General features: G+C 46.1%; 1 protein-coding gene across 6 annotated transcripts in view; it reads right to left on the bottom strand.

Annotated features, from left to right (window-relative positions):
* MAPK10 (mitogen-activated protein kinase 10) overlaps positions 1-17,081 on the bottom strand; it is a 236,496-nt gene that overhangs the window by 167,976 nt on the left and 51,439 nt on the right. For 4 of the 6 annotated variants that reach the window (XM_081020953.1, XM_081020952.1, XM_081020956.1 and 1 more), the window contains exon 2: positions 2,034-2,247. The exons of the other annotated variants lie outside the window; for them this stretch is intronic. The gene's annotated coding sequence lies outside the window, so the exon portion shown is untranslated. The remainder of the gene's footprint in view (positions 1-2,033; positions 2,248-17,081) is intronic. 6 annotated transcript variants of the gene reach the window in all.

The following is a 17,081-nucleotide window of genomic DNA, read 5'->3' as shown; positions in this document are numbered from 1 at the left end:
TCTCTGCTGAAACCCTGCAACTTTTCATATGGCAGTAATGCCTTAACCTTAGGGAAGCATCGCAGAACAACTAATACACTGGAATGATGTACAGACAGTCTAGTTTAGATCCACCACTAGTATCGTGCCAATAGCATATCATAGAACGCACCACCAAAAAAGACAACCAGTAATATCGATCTGGAGAGGGTCACTGCCACTCCCAGTTATGAAATGGTTGGAGGCGGTTTCCATGCTGGGTAAACACTTCCAGTGCCGTTCTGCCCAGACACTGTGGTCCAGTGCCAAGGGCCTTCTGGCGGTTCCCTTGCTGCGAGAAGCCAAGTTACAGGGATCCAGGCAGAGGGCCTTCTTGGTAGTGGCACCCGCCCTGTGGAACGCCCTCCCACCAGATGTCAAAGAGAAGAACAACTACCAGACTTTTAGAAGACATCTGAAGGCAGCCCTGTTTAGGGAAGCTTTTAATGTTTAATAGACTATTGTATTTTAACATTCTGTTGGAAGCCGCCCAGAGTGGCTGCGGAAGCCCAGCCAGATGGGCGGGGTAGAAATAATAAATTTTTATATTATTATTCCACACAAAGCAGTGGAGCCAGAAAAGGGGATGGGCAGGTCTTTAAGCAGCAGAAAGAAGAATGTTCAGGAAACTGGAGCCAGGCATTGAGAAAAGTGACTGGTGCAACAAACATGGGAGGTGATAAAGTTCTGCACACTTTTCCTTTCGACGCTACAAGATCTCCCCTTCCTAGCTTTATATGTGATGCCAGTTCTTGGGAGCAGGGGGTTGGGGCAAGATGCCCTCCTTGGACCCCCTCACTGAGTGAGCTCACCTTACCACACCTGGCAGCACTGGCCACTCAAATATCTTTTTGTTTGCGACCCAATCCACCCTGAACAACATGGTGAGTTGGGAACAGGTGGCTGCACCAGTTATTTCCTCTTAATTCTGGTTAAATGTTCAGGAAAGTCAGGGAAGAAAGGAGATGAGCAGCCTGAGGGGCTCTAGGGACTGCAAATGGACCATTCTCCATAAGATGGACCTCAGCAGATGCTGGTCTTCAAGTCCTGCATCCAGTCTGGTCCTCAGGTCAACAGCTGGCTGGCTTCGCTGTGTCCCTGTGCACCAAGAACCTTGGAAACTGCTGAAAGCTTGATGCTAAGAGGCCAATACAAGGTGGAGAATTTAAAGTCTCAGCTTCCATATCTGCATACAGTCCATCCACCTCTTTAATTCTTTTTCCCTGGGCAGGCTCTGCCTTGCAAGTCGAGCACAAAGCCTGGGATGGAGCAGCCTGTTAGGCAATTTTCTTTCTGTGCATTAAGGAAATATTGATTGATTGAACAAGTTGGAATAAATCAAGCTAGCCAGGAATTCTGGCTAGGATCAGGGGATGGAAACTGCTTTGTTTGCAACTGCCTTGTACTCCCAGTTCCTTGCAGCGCTCAGCACCCTAAATGACTGGAATTCTTTGCAAGAACTAAAATGAATTTTGCTTTACCCAAGCTAGATAAAGCTACTTCTTGAATTATTTCTGTTGTTATTGGAACAGGCCATTTGGCAGCAGAAAGACACTAATAATATAAAAAGCTGTACCACAGGTTCAACTAGCACAGTGCTATCTACACTGGCAGGCAGAAGTTCTCCAGGTTTGGGGGCAGAGGACTTTTTCCATTTTACCTGCAGAGGCTGGAGACTAAACCTGGAATCATCTGAACCTGCCACTCAGCCAGCCTGTATCCTTCTCTAGCCTCAACCTACCGTTTAGAAATGCAACCATCTTTGTTACCATGAAACCGCTGGCTGTAGGACAGGGCGTGGGAACATATTGAAAGCACACAGTGCTAAGGGCTGGCTTGGAGAGTGGGAGGAACAAGCTGGTACATGGAAGAGAAGGGCAGCAGAAGCAAAATATGAGCAAGCCAAGAATTAAGTGCTTGGAATTAAGACGCAGAGGGAGGCAAGAGGCATCAATACCGAGGCAGAGACCACACGGCCAAGCGCCACCTAAATTCCTATGGCAAAAGAGACATACCTTAGTGTCTAAAGGCAGGAAAGGGAGATGGAGACCTTTAAAATGCTGGTGCTTGGCCACCTATGGATGGGAAGACTTGGAGCTCTGCAGCTGAACGCCAGCTCCTCCTGCTGCCGCTCTCCCTCCTTAGGTGCTCTTGTCTGCAAAGTCTCCGCTTCATCTGGAGCTCAGAGAAAAGGCAATGCAGGGAGGGCTTGAATCCCCAGTTTCACACCTGCCAAACATTTGAGAAACCAAAAGAGGTTGATTTAAGCTCTTCCACCTGGCGACTGCTGAAATTAAAAGTTCTACTCCCCCAACCCCACCCTCCAAAAAACCACACACACAATTCTTCTACTTATTGCTATGCACTATTACTTATATTGGTGGGAGGCGGGTGGTGCTGTGGGTTAAACCACAGAGCCTAGGACTTGCCGATCAGAAGGTCGGCAGTTCGAATCCCCGCGACGGGGTGAGCTCCCGTTGCTCGGTCCCTGCTCCTGCCAACCTCGCAGTTCGAAAGCACATCAAATTCAAGGAGATAAATAGGTACCGCTCCGGCGGAAAGGTAAACGGCGTTTCCGTGTGCTGCTCTGGTTCGCCAGAAGCGGCTTAGTCTTGCTGGCCACAGGACCTGGAAGCTGTACGCCAGCTCCCTCGGCCAATAAAGTGAGGTGAGCGCTGCAACCCCAGAGTCGGTCACAACTGGACCTAATGGTCAGGGGTCCCTTTACATTTACATTTATTACTTATAGTTGGCTCCTTATCTCTCTCGCCCTGACCTAGCCACTGTGATCCACGCGACGGTCACCTCCAGACTGGATTATTGTAACTCGCTCTACGTGGGGCTGCCCTTGAGACTGACCCAGAAACTCCAGCGGGTGCAGAATGCCGCGGCGAGACTCCTTATGGGGTCTTCGCTGCGTGATCACATTCATCCGGTACTATACCAACTGCACTGGCTCCCGGTGGAGTACAGGATCAGGTTTAAGGTGCTGGTTTTAACCTTTAAAGCCCTATACGGCCTAGGACCCTCGTACCTACGGGACCGCCTCTCCTGGTATGTCCCACAAAGGAACTTACAGTCTGCAAATAAAAACATCCTGAAGATCCCAGGCCACAGAGAGGTTAGGCTGGCCTCAACTAGAGCCAGGGCTTTCTTGGCCGCAGCTCCAATCTGGTGGAACGCTCTGTCACAAGAGACTAGGGCCCTGCGGGACCTGACATCTTTCCGCAGGGCCTGCAAGACAGAGCTGTTCCACCAGGCCTTTGGTCAGGGCGCAGCCTGACCCCCTCCTCTGGCAATCTGCACAGAATTTTGCTTAATGGTTGCCACCAATTTGATTTTAATTAATTTTTATAATGAAATGTTTTTAGAACGTTGGATTATTTTGATTGTTGTTAGCCGCCCTGAGCCCAGCTTCGGCTGGAAAGGGCGGGATATAAATAAAATTTATTATTATTATTATTATTATTATTATTAAGCACCATCAATGTACATAATTGATTCCCAGCTTTCTGCTATCAGCTTGCAATCTGGAAAAAACTTGCAATGTAGAACAACTAATATGATTTGCATACTTGGGACCCCATAACAAAAGACACTGCTAACAGAAGGTTTCCCCAAAGCAAAGACTTGTTTTCCTCAGGACTGCAGCAGAGGAAAGGGTGCCATAGCTGTCAACGTTCCCCTTTTTTTAAGGGAAATTCCCTTATTCTGAATAGGATTCCTCGCAAGAAAAGGGAAAAGTTGACAGTTATGAAGGGTGGGTCTTCACATCCCCCTCCCATGCCTGCTCGATCTCATTGATATTATTAGCTCCAACTGATACAATTTCCTTTTTAAAATAAAAATTAAAAAATACCCTGCTTATTAGATTCAGGTGCATTTATTTTCACATCCAATTTGGCCCTTGGTTTTGCATCAAACAACATCATCAAAATGCAAAATGCATCAGCCATCAACTTTCTCTGATTTTCTCTGCAAAATCTTAACAACAGCAATGGACAGCCTCCCCTGACTCTACATTACACAGACTTCCTTTCGGCTATGGCAAATCTAATTAAATTCATTCTGTATACTGTCCATAATTGAGTTGGATGCAGGCCGAAAATGTACTGTACTGAGAGCACAGCGAACAGGTTAAAAACACTCCAAAAATGCACAGGCATTGCTGGCAAGATGCAATACTCTGAGGCTATCGTAAAAGAAAATTACGGAGAGGGTGGCAGGTCTCTGATTTCAATGGCCTACTTCCTAGTATATATATAAGTGGTGAACAATCGAAAAATGGTGGCTGTCAGCAATCATGAAGAGCTCTGTTGATGGTGAAGGCCAGTGGAGGGACCTCTTCACCCGCAGCCAGACCCTCTGTAGCAAGGCAGATCAGGGGTATGGATTGGTCTGTAGGTGAAATAAGAATATTTGAATACCTTCTTCTGTATTTTCACCATCTATTTTTCTCCGGGTGTTTTGGATTTTAAGTTGGGGAGGAGCTCGCTGACACAGATAGTTTGAATGTATAACAGACCCTCCAAGTGTCCCTATGTTCCAGGGATGTCCCTAATTTAGAGAAGCCATCCCATTTTGTGATTTGATCCCGGAATGTCCCACTTCTCCTTAGGATGTCCCTATTTTCATTGGAGAAATGTTGGAGGGTATGGAATTATCCAACCCCTTAAGCTGTGTCAAGGCAATCCTGTATAGGGAAGTTTTTTAAAAAGTTTAATGTTTTATTATGCTGTGTGTGTGTGTGTGTGTGTGTGTGTATTGGAAGTTGCCCAGAATGGTTGGGCAACCCAGCAAGATGTGTGGGGTATAAATATTAAAATTATCATTATGGAACGGGACATCCCTATTTTCATCAGAGAAATGTTGGAGGGTATGGTACAAAGCTTCCAAGGTGTGGTTGGGGGGAAAACAATGTTTATGGGATAAGGAGAAGCGTAATAAGGAAAAGCAAGGGGATGTTTCCTGATGCGATAAAACTCATCATGGAACGACTAGAATCTGCGTATAGATCTATAGTTTTATGGGTCTTCCCCCATAGAGTGTTAAGTGCACCAGTCAACAGAGCTGCCCCTACTATTAGGCAGAGTGAAAAAGCTACCTCAGGTGGCAGGTATTAGGTATCAGGAAATAACAGCAAGGTGTTGGGGAGGCAGAGTGCATGTACCTCACGGCCTGCCTTGCACCCCCTATGCTAGCCTTCTGCTCTCAGGTAAGATGGAGGACAATGTCTCATCACCAGCGCTGAGAGTAAGACTCAAGAGTCAACCTTGTTGGCTTCTCTGGGGGGTATGGGTTGGGCGCCATCTTGTCCTCTGTCTCAAGAAGCAACATGAGTTGAGCTAATCTTGCCAGTAGACAAAATTTAAGTCTCATGGATTTAAATGAGATTTAATGCTGCTTCAGATATAATGAATTCCCTCCACAGAAAACACTTCCATGCAGGGAATTAAAACATCAGCCACGCCAACTGTAAATGTGATAATTGCAAACACATCTATTTTTCTGTGTGGATACCTGCTGGGAAACCTTAACAATCTGTGGTTTCTCTGTGTCTTTATAGCAAAACTGCCTCTTCACACTTTTTCCTCTTGTTCAGAATTGCTTTCCATATTACAAATTCGTGTTTCAGGTGATTCTTCAGCACAACTCACTTCCCGGGCTTCTTTCTTCTTCTTCTTCTTCTTCTTCTTCTTCTTCTTCTTCTTCTTCTTGGCATATCCAAGCTAAAGATTTAAACTAAGTTTAAGAACTATTCCCTTTCGCATGGAATCCTGGGAATCATCATTTGTGGAGGCTAAGAACCTCGAACGAAGAATTCTTAGTGCCTTATGAACTACAGTTCCCAGAATCCTTTGGGGCAGGGATGGAGAACCTCAAGCCCCTCTCTCTGTCCCTCAAGACTCACTGCACCTCTTTTTCTCCAGACCATGCCCTTTCCTGACCAAGGTTTCTGCCCTCCTTGAGAACTTTTGCCTGGTTGGGATGTATCAATGAGCAGCAATACTGCCTTTTGCATTGCCTGGATGGAAAGATGTGTACATAGATAGAAACATTTAATTTTTGCATGGCTGGAATGTACCCCACCATTCAAAGAGGAACAGCTGTCTAGGCTAGAAAGTTCAAGTTCAGCAAAATTCCAAAGGGTAAAGCCTGAATTGCTGGACAGAATGGAGATTATTCAGGTTACAGCATATGCACATTTGCCTATGGCCCTGTCCACTACTGGTGTGAGGCCTCCAAAAGGTTGTCTGTGATGTAATGTGGACCCCGAGTTGAAAAAGGTTCCCCACGTATGCTTTAGGAAAAGCCACAAGAGGTAAAGTTGTATAAATCTGATATACAGTGGTACCTCTGGTTACGTACTTAATTCGTTCCGGAGGTCCGTTCTTAACCTGAAACTGTTCTTAACCTGAAGCACTACTTTAGCTAATGGGGCCTCCTGCTGCTGCCGCGCCACCGAAGCACAATTTCTGTTCTCATCCTGAAGCAAAGTTCTTAACCTGAAGCACTATTTCTGGGTTAGCGGAGTCTGTAACCTGAAGCGTATGTAACCTGAAGCGTATGTAACCCGAGGTACCACTGTATATTGATAATGTAGACCAGGCCTCCGTGAGCAGAACTCATGATCTTTTATTATCAACTCTTTTTTTATCATCCACATTTCCTTTTCCAAAGCTTCCTGCAAATTTGTTTACATCAGAGAGCTGTTCTGCTTAGTGTAATGTAACTGTGCACCGAATGTTTTCTGTACAAAATTGATCCAACTGATTACAGGAAAAACCAAATGGAAAGACTTATTGCCTATTTTTCTTTCTTGCAGATAAAAATAGTATGGAAGCAAAACTGCATGAAATAGTGCCAATTAACTCATTCACTACAAAACACACACACACACACACACACACACACACACACACACACAAATCTCAGACCTTTTTTCAACCAGAGATAACTGTTCGGAAATTTGTCTGCAGTACTCCTCAATGTTAAAACAAAGAGAGAACATTCATCAGCTTTGCTCTACGTTTCTCTGACATTCTCACGGTGCAATTCTTGGCAGTAACTACTGATGCTTATTTATTTATGGCTTACTTATCGGGGAAAGGCCGTAGCTCATTGGTAGAGCATCTGTTTTGGATGCAGAAGGTCCTAGGTTCAATCCCTGGAAACTCCAGGTAGGGCTCAGAGAGATTCCTCCCCTGAAATCCTGACTTTCAGCTAGCGAAGGCAATACTGAGCTAGACTGTCTCACTCAGTACCTGCAGCTTCCTATGTTCCTATGAGAGGAGTAGGAATGAGGAGGCAGGTGATGCCTGGGGACATTTAAAGGGATTGGCAGCAACCATCGCTGCTCCTTGGCACCGTGAGGTAACGCCTGCCAGTTCCCAGCTTAGCTGCTGCCACACTGGGGGCGACCTAATTCAAATCCCTATTCCTTCTCGACTCTCTAGCAGCGCCCTCGCCTCCTCCCACAGCAATTTCGACATCCAGTTCAAGGGCAGACAACTGACGAGTCCCAAAGCGAGACGCATCCAGCATTCATCGCCTTGAGGGACGTTCTTTCAGACAGGCGGGTGCTCCAATAACGCAGCACAAAGGCATGGAGTACCAAAAAAACCCCCACAATGAAGTCCTTTAGGCTGAGAAACTCCAATGGAATTCAAGCTGGGGACACAGGGAGGCAAGGGAAGAAAATAATTTCTGTGTATTAAGCCAGGAGGGGAGGGAAGACGACTTCCTCGAAATAGGAAGCTCAGCAACTGTTTGCCCTGATTTGAACATGACCTGCCTTTAACAATTTCTTGTGGGGAAAGCGGGTGGGCATGGTCTGTTTTTAACGACAAACAACATTTAAAAAAAGATAGACAGCATCTTAAAAAGTAGAGACATCACCTTGCCAACAAAGGTCCGTATAGTAAAAGCTATGGTTTTCCCAGTAGTGATGTATGGAAGTGAGAGCTGGACCATAAAGAAGGCTGATCGCCGAAGAATTGATGCTTTTGAATTATGGTGCTGGAGGAGACTCTTGAGAGTCCCATGGACTGCAAGAAGATCAAACCTCTCCATTCTGAAGGAAATCAGCCCTGAGTGCTCACTGGAAGGACAGATCCTGAAGTTGAGGCTCCAATACTTTGGCTACCTCATGAGAAGAGAAGACTCCCTAGAAAAGACCCTGATGTTGGGAAAGATTGAGGGCACAAGGACAAGGGGACGACAGAGGATGAGATGGTTGGACAGTGTTGTTGAAACTACCAGCATGAGTTTGACCAAACTGCGGGAGACAGTGGAAGACAGAAGTGCCTGGCGTGCTCTGGTCCATGGGGTCACGAAGAGTCGGAGATGACTAAACGACTAAACAACAACAACAACAAATTATTTGCACAGGATAGTGCAGCCTAGCGCAAGTGGCTTTTACACTGCGTGGAAGCTCAAACATAATGCCTAAATTAATAGTTAGGGAGACATCGGGAAAATGAACTGTGGCGTGAATGTAGCCTTAGATGGATTGGAAACATCCATGGATGGTGGAAAACAGGTCTTTAGCTAAATAGAACCTCCAGCTTTAAAGGCAGGATGCCTTATGAGTATGAATTGCTTTGTGGCAAGCGGCAAGAGATGCTGTTGTGGGTTCCTTCAGTAGCATCTGTAAAAAACAACAACAGGATGATGGTCAAGAAAGAGCTTTGGTCTAATCTAGCAGGTCTTTCTGATGCTCTTGAGTGTGGTGTGGTGGTTAAGAACAGTAGACTCGTAATCTGGTGAGCCGGGTTCGCTTCCCTGCTCCTCCACATGTAGCTGCTGGGTGACCTTGGGCCAGTCACACATCTTTGAAGTCTCTCAGCCCCACTCACCTCACAGAGTGTTTGTTGTGAGGGAGGAAGGGAAAGGAGAATGTTAGCCACTTTGAGACTCCTTAGGGTAGTGATAAAGCGGGATATCAAATCCAAACTCTTCTTCTTCTGCTACTGCTGTTGGGCTGCCACACATGTCTGGTGGGTTGTGATCAACTTGCCGCAATGCAACTTCTGAAAACCTAGTTTGATAATAGTGCATGTTCAGCAAAAATACAGAAAAGACACTCACTGCATTTAGTCTTGAGGTGTGGCGAAAAACAAGAATCCAGGGTTTGCCTCTGCAGGCAAAGCGACAGGGTTCTGAGGCCAAACTACACATTACACCATTAAAGTGTTCTCTTTTTTTAATAATGTAATGTGCTGTTTGGCCTGAGAATCCAGACGCTTCACCTGCAAAGGGCAAAGAAAAAAACAGCCCTGGAGCCTTGTTCCAAAATGTGCTCCCAATCTGGATGGGGGGGGTGAGCACCTACATAGGGGCCCTTCTTCAGATGTCCACATGGATGGGATTCTAACAGCAAATTCCTATGCTTGTTTGCTGAAGTGTTCTCTGGTCATTGGAGAAATATTGGAGGCTATGGCACAGCATCAAGGTCAGAGGGAGTACAATCACTGTGAAGCTTTCACCACAATTGGATTTCCATTGGAGACTCTTTGGGTCCTGGCCTGGGGCTGGTCCACACTTCTGCTTGTCCGATGACTATAATGCATGGGTTCCCGTGGTTTTCTGCTTCTTCCTTCCTTTCTAAGCACAAGTCCAAATGGTCTTGCCTTTGCACTGCCACTTCCCCCCTGAAAACCTGCTCTTTAGTGCTGAATCGGAGCAAATGTCAATCTGGAGAAAACCCAATTGATGTTTGCGCCAATATTTATTTATTTATTTATTTATTCATACCCTGCCCATCTGGCTGGGTTTCCCCAGCCACTCTGGGCGGCTCCCCACAGAATATTAAAAACACTATAAAAGTTCATTCATTAAAAACTTCCCTAAACAGGGCTGCTTTCAGATGTCTTCTAAAAGTCAGATAGTTGTTTATTTCCTTAACATCTTATTGGAGGGTGTTCCATGGGGGGGGGGCACCACTGCCGAGAACGCCCTGTGCCTGGTTCCCTGTAACCTCACTTCTTGCAACAAAATCGAAAAAATCCTTCCAGTAGCACCTTAGAGACCAACTAAGTTTGTTATTGGTATGAGCTTTTTTGCAGTGAGGGAACCGCCAGAAGGCCCTCAGAGCCTCAGTGTCCAGGCTGAACAATGGGGGTGGAGACGCTCCTTCAGGTATACTGGACCAAGGCCGTTTAGGGCTTTAAAGGTCAGCACCAACACTTTGAATTGTGCTCGGAAACGTACTGGGAGCCAATGTGGGTCTTTCAGGACCGGTGTTATATAGTCTCGGCAGCCACTCCCAGTCACCAGTCTAGCTGCAACTTCTGGGTCACCTTCAAAAGTAGCCCCATGTAGAGCACATTGCAGTAGTCCAAGAGGGAGATAACCAGAGCATGCACCACTCTGGTGAGACAGTCTAGGGACAGGTAAGGTCTTAGCCTGCGTACCAGATGGAGCTGTCAGACAGCTGTCCTGAACACAGAATTGACCTGCACCTCTATGGACAGCTGTGAGGCCAAAATTTTCCCGGGGGAAAGCTGGGCAAGCAGACGTGTGGACGATCCCTTGGTCCTCAGCCCTGTTGCCTAGTATCATCTTCATAGACCTAATTTGCTCTTCAGCTCTGCCTCCAGGCTTGAACTCTGGTTTTGACTTACTCCTCGTTCCCATGGCTTCTGGAGGTGCCTCACCTCAGACTGCAGCCAGTAGACCAACCCTGACAAGGTCAGGACAGCGACCGTGGTCACCTCAACTGGTTCATTGTTCATACGTGAAAAGGGCCTTAGATATCTCGCTGCGTTTAAGCCCGCAGCTTCCGTGTAATGCGATCACGACATTTACTGCCTTGTGAGACCGGCTGAAGGTCAAATCACTGGCGGACACAGCACTGAGGAGCCGCAATCCCCCTCTTCCGCTCTGAGATCTTTCAATACTTAAACGAAAACAAAAGCTCCTGAGCTTTTGCTGCAGTGAAGAGCCATTCATTATTTCTTGGGAGACTCCTTTCATGTTAGGAACATCATTAATGACAAGAAATTGGATTTGGAGAAGCAAACAAAGAAGCAGTCGATGGTTTTGTTTTGGGGGGGTGGGCCTGCTTTTCTCCTACATGAAACAGCCTCACAAAAACCAAACAAACAGAAAACTCGGCACAAAACCCCCAAGAGAAAGAAGGAGCAAGAGCCTAAAAATAGATTCAATAATACAATAAGTGGGTAATGAAAGCATAACAATGCACTCGAGATATGGTTCGGCTTCTGTTTCTGTTATGCCACCTACAGTCATATCTTACAACGTCTCCCAATTTATTTGCTGTTATTGCTCATTCAAAACAGAAAACGGGGAGGAAAATAGAACAGAGATATTGTGGGGGGACTGAACAATAGCATGAATTATGATTGTGCATCTAGGGGGCTTCATTTTCGCATCTCACTTACACTTACTAGAGTAAATCAGATTTAACGCAGCTCAGTAGAGTTGCTGCGGCAGACGATTTCTGGAACAGAAGGGTGCTAGGTGACCACCCGGAGAACATGCATATAATTTTAAGTCTCCCGATGTGAATGAAGAGGCAGACACAGCTTCTCCTGACTGTTTCAGGCACCCACCCCCAGACTGTAATTCCCACCCCTGCAGTGCCTGCTGGTCAGAACATCTGGAGCCCTGCCCATTATTGCAAGAGAAGAAAGGACTGGCAACTGGAGGAGGAAGCAAGTCATGAAGAGCTGCACCTCCCTCTTCTTGGGCAGGAGACTGATTGGCAGGAGACTTGAGACAGATAAAAGGAAGTACAGTGGTACCTTGGGTTACATATGCTTCAGATTACATACGCTTCAGGTTACAGACTCTGCTAACCCAGAAATAGTTCCTCGGGTTAAGAACTTTGCTTCAGGATGAGAACAGAAATTGTGCTCTGGCGGCACGGCGGCAGCAGGAGGCCCCATTAGCTAAAGTGGTGCTTCAGGTTAAGAACAGTTTCAGGTTAAGAATGGACCTCCGGAACGAATTAAGTACTTAACCCGAGGTACCACTGTACTTCACACAATGCACCATCCGTTTATGAAATTCAGCACCACGAGGCAGTTGTCTTCAACCTTGAGTCCCCAGATGTTGTTGGACTACAACTCCCATCATCCATGTCCACTGGCTAAGCTGGTTGGGGATGACGGGAGTTGTAGTCCACAAACTTATGGGGACCCAAGCAGGGGCGTATGAAGGGAGACGGGGGACGGTTCGCCCCGGGCACCACTCTGGAGGGGGAGATGAGATGACCCGCTGCCTCCCTCTAGCTGTAGAGTGGCCGAGGGCGTGCACGTAGTTAGTATGGGCGCCGCATGTGTGGCGTCCATACGGGCTGCCGCTCAAGCACACTATCCATACAGTCTGCCTCTTGCACAACAACCGTATGGGCTGCCGCATGTGCGCAGTCTGTACGAGATTCCGCGCATGGATGTTGCGTGTGCGCTGCCGGGCGGTGCGTCCCGCCCCAGGTGCCGGAGAGGGTGCCTCCACCACTGGACCCAAGGTTGAAGAACACTGGCTTAGGTAGTTTTTAAAGGGGGATTAATCAAATTCAATGGCCACTAGTCATTGCTATATGCTACTTCCAGAATGAAAATATTATATGGTTTAATAAAATTAAAAACTCTGACCATAAAAACAATAATACACTGGTACCTCTGGATGCGAAAGGGATCCGTTCCAGAGCCCCATTCGCATCCTGAGCAGAATGCAACCCACGTCTGCACGTCTGCGAGTGCACGGGTCGCAATTCTACGCATGCGCGTGATGTCATTTTGAGCGTCTGCGCATGTGCAAGTGGCGAAACCTGGAAGTAAAGCATTCCGTTACTTCTGGGTCACCGCAGAGCGTAACCTGAAAACATTCAACTTGAAGCGACTTTAACCCGAGGTATGACTATACCACAATAACGTTCAACAAAATTTCCTTAAAATGAGATGAAAACACTCTCAAACTCAGCAGTGTACAAAATTAAAAATTAAGAGTCAGAGCTTGCCCAACTTGCAAAAGAATATTTGCATAAAATTAGCGCATGATTAGTGTCATGTGCAGATTTTTGTTCTCTTTTGCAGGTGGATTGGAGAACCCCAAATTAAATCAGTTGCCACAAAATAGTAATAAGATATCTTATGTGATCAGGTAAAGCTTTTCCAATAACTGCATTTCCAGTGTCAAAAAGGCTTAACCCGTTTAATTTCTGCCTGATACACTGCTGTTAAAGGCACAAGAACCCTGCTTTCTACCAGGGCCAGTGCTAAACTATGCAAAGATCTGAAGCTTCATTGAGTTGTAAACCAGTTGTGTCACTGTAGGTCTTTTGTCAACTGATCTTAGGCTAGCAGTGTTACAGTCAGTGCAAGACCAGCTGTGATATTTCAGGTGGAGGAAGTCCAAAGAGATTTCAAATTTGCATCAATCCTGTTCAGATGCTGGATAAAGTCAAGATGCAAGTTGTTAATGGCACACAGGTCAAGGAGTGCCTTTTCCCTATTCTGAGCAAACAGGATTTGAGAATTTGGCACTAATATACCTATTTATGTGTTTATGGGATGCGGGTGGCGCTGTGGGTTAAACCACAGAGCCTAGGACTTGCCGATCAGAAGGTCCGCAGTTCGAATCCCCGAGACGGGGTGAGCTCCCGTTGTTCGGTCCCTGCTCCTGCCAACCTAGCAGTTCGAAAGCATGTCAAAGTGCAAGAAGATAAATAGGGACCGCTCCCACGGGAGGGTAAACGGCGTTTCCATGTGCTGCTCTGGTTCACCAGAACCGGCTTAGTTATGCTGGCCACATGACCCGGAAGCTGTCTGCAGACAAACACCGGCTCCCTCGGCCAATAAAGCGAGATGAGCGCCGCAACCCCAGAGTCGGTCACGACTGGACCTAATGGTCAGGGGTCCCTTTACCTTTACCTTTATGTGTTTATACCAGCAGCAACAACCCATCCCCAAGAACTCCACTATCTAATCATCCCTTGCCACATATTCCTGCTGCAATCAACTCAACCAGCCCTGTGCACTTCTCTAGAAATTATCAACACACCAAGAGACAGGATATCCTGTTCAGGATTCCAAAGACTAGAAAATGAGGCAGAAGAAGAGGAGGAGGAGGAGTTTGGATTTGATATCCCGCTTTATCACTACCCTAAGGAGTCTCAAAGCAGCTAACAATCTCCTTTCCCTTCCTCCCCCACAACAAACACTCTGTGAGGTGAGTGGGGCTAAGAGACTTCAGAGAAGTGTGACTAGCCCAAGGTCACCCAGCAGCTGCGTGTGGAGGAGCAGGGAAGCGAACCCAGTTCACCAGATTACGAGTCTACCGCTCTTAACCACTACACCACACTGGAACGAAAAGTGCACTAAAGGGGAGGAGAAAACATGCAGTCTTTAGAACTCCATGGATCCCTATGTATAGCCTGTTGCCCAAACAACTCACTTGTGAATCACAGCTCTGACTTCACTTATTGGCGAAAAAACTCAGAAAGGCAAGAGCAGCTTAGGTGGCAAGGAAATTGATTTGAAGGATGCCTGCACATTTTGTTTCATAACCGTCCTTCTAGGAGGGCTAGAGGCTTACATTTTTTTAATGAAAGCTCAAAAGTCCTGGCCTCTTCTATACTTCACTTCTCAGTAGCCCTGCCTCCGGCAACAAAGAGGAGCTGGAGCAGCAATGGTGGCTAGGGGGTAAGGGGAGTGGTCAGCAATGGGCCTCTTGCAGAGACGGGGGGCATCAGCAACTGTCTGGTGACACTGACCTCTGATGCCAAGTCTGTGGGGAAATCTCAGTACATATATCCTACCCTCTGCTGCTTAAGGGGGCCTACTGAGTGTCCCTTAGCCCCTGGAGACACTGCTGTGGCAAAACATCAGAGCCTTCTAAATCACATGAAAACATTTGCTTTCGAATTCCCCAAAGGAAGACCAAACGTTTTCTCAGATGCGATGTAGTTTTAATGAAATTGCTGTTTCGACTGCAAAGTATTTCTCTTGAAATACATCCCACCTAGTAATAGTAATTTATTCAAGGAAGGGCTAAAAAAACAACCAGTATCGGGGGGAGCAGGAGAAGCACACATACAAATGCACCGTTATCTACACTGCAGCTGAATTTTAGGAGTCGGCAGTTTTTAATGGCGATAATAATACCGATAGGAAATCAGAGAGAGAGAATATTAATGTAGTGTTGCTTCGGTTAATAGGATGCTATTCTAAGTGCTGCTCCGCATTTCGAGGAATGAGTTTGAAACCTAAAAAAAGGAGGGATATGAAATTACCATAGCAATGCATTTGAGAAGGAGGCGAGTTTTTTAAATGGTTAGCCTTGGGAGTCTGTATTTTCTCTGTGCTAATGTATTTATTTATTTTAATATAATGCACTGCTGGGAGAGGATTTCCATGTAATTACCCAGAAATCTCAGTAAAAGGATCGCCATGCCACAGCCACGAACCAAAAGTCTGCATTAGCTTGTTTGCTGGCAATTCACCTATTTTTGAATTGCTACTAGTTCATTAGTGGTTTCAAAATTTCTAGAATGAATCTTGCCCTTCTTCTCACACTAGTTCAATTAGCCAAAACTGAGCCCCTACATCTCCTGTTGTGGATTATCCAGTCAAGGGGGAGACCAAAGGACTGTGGGCTCAGAAAACAGCTTTTAAATGAATGGAAGACAAATGGTGCAATCCTACATCTCCTTACAAAATTGAGTTCATTGGGGCTCACTCATTAAATAGCTACAAAATTGCATCATAATTTGCTGACCTTTAATAAATTACAGGAGTGTCCTACTGCCCTCCGTAACTTACCAGGTGGGGGCAGGAGAGTTTTTGGGTGGGGGCATGATGCTAAGGTGATACTTGGTAGACCAGCTGAGTGACTGACCCAGTGACCTTCAGGGACCCACAGCCTTATAGGGTAAGTCACAATCCAGTGGATCTTTCTGTTGTCCTGCCCCACCTATAATCCATCAACTGCTTAGCCAGCCACTCAAATCCAGCCACTCAAATATATTTGTGCAAACGCAGTACAGTGGAACCTCAGGTTACATATGCTTCAGGTTACATACGCTTCAGGTTACAGACTCCGCTAACCCAGAAATAGTACCTTGGGTTAAGAACTTTGCTTCAGGATGAGAACAGAAATTGCATGGCAGCGGCAGTGGGAGGCCCCATTAGCTAAAGTGGTACCTCAGGTTAAGAACAGACCTCCAGAACGAATTAACTTCTTAACCTGAGGTACCACTGTATTAGTAAGTCTGCATGGAAAGAGTGCTTCTGCTCTGGAAAACAACCTCTGCATAGCGTAAAAATTAAAAAACAAAAATCAATGGTGCATTTAACTAGTTCTACAGCATTTTGATTAGACCATTCTTTTCCATTAATTACAAATTAACACATTTCACATTGATATTTAGATTTGGGGGGGATCAATTATCAGCCAGGAGCTGTCACTGCTGATGAAACATAAAACATGTTATGGACATGCAGCTGTTACCAGTTTATCCCAAATACAACCAAGATCAGTATTATCGACACCAAATGAAAATGCACTATTCTTCCTTCAAGTGGAGAATCCAGGCTTCAGGCCTGATTCATGTACTGAAGAAGCATGTGAGCTTTCTCCCTGTAGATGGAACCCATACCAATTTGGTAATGTTTGTGGAGAATTACTACCCAGACTGAGCAAATGACTCAAATTCTTGCCTGAGTTAGGAGTTCCTCAGAAGGGATACTTCTCATTTCCTTTGCCTGGTCATGAGGGGGCCACAATTTTATCTTCATAATTTGGGGAATGACTGCACATGCCCTAAGATAAGTGTTTCCCCAAAACGTAGTTTCAACTGGATGGCGTGTTGCAAAACCACAAGTTAATCCTGTGCTTATAAGTGTTTCCCAGCTTCTCGGACTTTCTGTAGCCTGACTCTGAGGATGGTACTTATATTAGTGACAGATCCCTTCCTTCTTCAAAGCCAGCATTTCAACATGCTCTGGATTAGCCATAGACTAATAGACTGGGGCCCCTTCATGGATCACTGCCTTGCCGTGGCGAAGGGGCTTGAATAACTCAGAGAAGCTATGAGC

Source organism: Podarcis pityusensis (assembly GCF_964106645.2).
Source record: "Podarcis pityusensis genome assembly, chromosome: 9".
Taxonomy (NCBI): Eukaryota; Metazoa; Chordata; class Lepidosauria; order Squamata; family Lacertidae; genus Podarcis; species Podarcis pityusensis.
The sequence above is the reverse complement of the archived record's forward strand: the minus strand, read 5'-3'. Positions and strand labels throughout refer to the sequence as shown.